The following is a 3,926-nucleotide window of genomic DNA, read 5'->3' on the forward strand; positions in this document are numbered from 1 at the left end:
GAGGCCATTGTTAGGTAGTAAAAGTTGATGAAAAATTTTTTCTGTCCCCTAAAACCTTGATATTCAGAGTGCTGTCCCCAAAGTAGCAGGTGTGGGCTTCACCAAGGAGCTCGTTGGAAATGTAGGCCCCAACCCAGCCCTACTGTATAAGAATTAGCATTATAACAATATACCAGTGAGTCATATGCACATTAAAGTTTGAGAAGCACTTATCTGAATGACTTCTGGAGAAATGGGATTCCTTTCGAGATGAGAAAGTGGTTCAAGTCAGGGCAGGAAAGAAGACGATTACCATAGTAGAGGGAGTGAACATTCAGATGATAGCAGGAAGACAAATACCAATGAGAGAAGACAGAAAGAGGGTTCCAGAAGGGACATGCAACCTATTTCCCAACCCCTAAAGGGATGTATCCTTCAGGACAAAGAGAATTGGTAAACTGAAGAAAGAAAAAGAAAAAACAGTGAGAATGACAGAGAGAGTGCTCCAAGTGCTACGGGGACAATTTTCATTTTTATTTAAATCTTTATCAGTTCAAAAGAACAATTTCTTCTAGGCTAGTAAAACATCCTAGACTCCTTGGAACCATGAGCAAATTTACATGTTAGTTCACGTTCATCCTACAAAGCATAAAATGCCTGATAACTTCTGGTACATAATCTAACACATATTCTACTCTAAAGCCTTATTCCTGAAAACCCATTGGCTTTGAGCCCACTTATGAAAAGGTACTTGATTTCATCCAGTCAATGAGACCTATGTCTTTGTATAAATCAAAATCTTTCTGAAGTTTTAATAATCATTCCACTAATTGTACAGCAGGGCCATTTATTTTTTCTTTTTTGAATTTTAGTCCACAACGTGAATTAATTCGTTGGATGAGAACACAAGTTAAAAATAACCAGACTTTGGCTGTGACCTCTGGAAGGAAGTGCCAAGAAGTTTCTGCTCCAATGCTGTTTGCTCAGTGATTCACAGCATGGCATCAGCAGCATTGCTTCTGGAGAAGGCATATCATCTCGTTTGCTATTTGAAAAATGGATGAATTAGAAGTCAGACTGTGAGGTAAAATTGAGTGAATGACAAAAAGGACTTGGGATTTTTTTATTAATGAAAATAGTGTATATTGAAACCATATGAGTTTATATATCCATATGTCTAATACCTATAGCTACATTTACTTTTATGGAAAACATTGGTTGGCAATGTATATTTTAATAGCTTTTGTAGTTAAGGAGGAGATGCTCTGATAGCAGTATATTCACAGGTAATCTTACTCTTTGCAGAATAGTAAAACTTGTTTCATTTTTTCAGCAAATATACCCTGTATCACTTGCTTTACCCAAAGAACTAAGCTAAGCATTATGGTGGTTACAGATTGTCTTAGAAAAAGACTTTATGTGATTATGGTCTAGTAGGGGAGACAAGACATTCTAATACAATGCATAAGTGCTATAAACAAAATGTTTCTGGAGCTCTCAAGAGAGTGGGAAATCAATTCCAGCTTAGGAGAAGTCCCAAAGCCCAGTGGAGGAAGTGGCCTTGGAATAAAACCTTCAAAAACAAGGATTGGCAGACGTGTGAGGCGAATGCATTCTAAGCAGAGAGAACAGTACAGTATATACAAATAAACAGGAAAGGAAGATGGTATTTAAGGAATTGCTATAGTCTTGTTTATGTGTAGGGCAGCAGAGGGAGATAGGACTGGGAAGCTGTGTTGAGAAGATGGTTTTCAAACAACTCTACACATCAAAATCTTCTGGAGAGCTTTTGGTAATATCAAATTCCTGGGCCCCACCCTAAGAGTTTTTGATTCAAGAGGTCTGGGATGGGGATCCCAGAAAGTTTTCTATTGGAAAAGGTCTCCCAGGTGATCCGAGGCCCACTGTGTTGAAATCACGGAGCTAGGGACAGATTGCAAAGGTAGGCACTGAGGTAATTTAAGAAACATTACGCTGGCCTCAATGATTAGAAAGGATTGGAGAGTGGAAAGGGTACAGGCAGGATCAAAGATTGAACACTGAGGTAATAGTCCAGCTGTAAGACAATAGCCAATAACTGGGCAGCAACAATGGAAATGTAAATAAAAGCCAAGATGTGTGAGATATTGCTCTGAAGAAGGATAGGATATAGGGACTGAATGGGGGTAAGAGAAGCCCAGGAAGAAGGTTACATCAATGATGATTGTGAAATTCAAGTTTAGGTGACTGAATGAACAGGAATACCATTATCCAACTCAGAATATAAAAATTAAGTGATGCTTAATGTGTCACTTATGTGTCATTATGAAGAGATAACCTAATAAAAAGCATTTCTTGACACCCATGACTTTAGGTTAATCTCCCTATTATACAGTTTCATAGCACCCTGTACCTTTCCTTGTAGCATGTCTTAAAGTGTAATTTCATATTAATTTGCATGGCACTTTGATTAATATCTACGTGCCCTATTAGGCCACCAAGTCCACGAGGGCAGGGAAACACGATACCTGGAAAATCATAGGAACTCAGTACATTTTTAGTTGATTCAATTTCTCTACATGAGTGGTTGAATAGACAAAAAAAATGAAGTTTTCAGTAACTCATTAAGTTCAGTAGTATATATTACTGGTACAAAAATATTTACATATGAAGGATTAAATGGTAACCGTACATATTTTTATTCCAAGTATTTCATAATACATAATGGTAAAATTATGCATTTTCTCTCACGTTACTGGGACAAAAAGTTGAGTAAACTAGTTTTGATGAAAGACTCTTTAGATGAGTTTATGTATGCTTACTTGAACAAGAAAAATTCCAAACATTTTAGAAGCTCCATCTATCTGTTTAGTTATTGTAAGAAAAGTATGTGCACAATAGATTTGCTTTTATAATTCAAGGTCATAGCATATGATTCTATGTGAATTTTGGAAATTCCAGGTTGCCTTTTTATAAAATAAAACAAAATTACATAATGAACCCACTCTTCATTAAACCATAAGGATTTGGGTCTGTACACTACTGCATCCTGCATGATCTAAAATAAAAATAACCCAGAGGAAATTTACAGAGATAAAGTTCTTTTTTTGTTCAAGATCTGCCCAATCTTCTGTCTTACTTTTGAATAATAATGCTCCATTGATCTTCTTCCTCATTTTACTCAGAAGAAATGGAAGCTAAAAGGATTAAAAGACTTGATGAAGATTCTACGTTTAGTTAGTGCCAGAACTAGACAATTAGGGATAATATTTATCGACTGTGTCTTGCATGTGACAACACTTTAAACATATTTCTATTTAAATGTCACAACTCCACTACGTGATAGGCGCTATCCCATTTTTATAGACAAAATATTGAGGCTCAGGATAATGCACTTTTCCTGTGTAAGTTGTGGAGTGTTGATCTATTTGATTTCAAACCCCATGTTTTCTCCCCCACAATGCTTTATTTTCAATTAAATAGCAAAACTAGAATTAAATAAACCAGGCACTGCATTGTAGAGCCAGTAATATTTTATAATTATGATTATTTGGCAAATTAAGGCAACAGACCAGGTAGAATGGCAAAAATAAGCTACCTCTATTTATATTATAACTACAGTATTCTCCCTTCTCCAGAAATCACTTATCCAGAAATAATTAGTTATATGAAAAAGGTCAAAAAGCTAACAAAATTAACATTTGTGCAATTTTTAAAGCTGAAATATAGTTGATGCACAATATTACGTGAGTTTCAGGTGTACTATATAGTGACTTGACATTTACATGCATTATGAAATGATGACCACAATAAGTCTAGTAACCATCTGTCCCTCTACAAAGTTATTACAATATTATTGACAGTATTCCTTATGCTGTATATTACCTCCCTGTGGCTTATCTATTTTGTAACTGGAGGTTTGTACTTCTTCATCCCCTTCACCTATTTTACCCCACCACCCCTCTCCC

The sequence above is a fragment of the Balaenoptera acutorostrata genome, chromosome X, assembly GCF_949987535.1.
Source record: "Balaenoptera acutorostrata chromosome X, mBalAcu1.1, whole genome shotgun sequence".
Lineage (NCBI taxonomy): Eukaryota > Metazoa > Chordata > Mammalia > Artiodactyla > Balaenopteridae > Balaenoptera > Balaenoptera acutorostrata.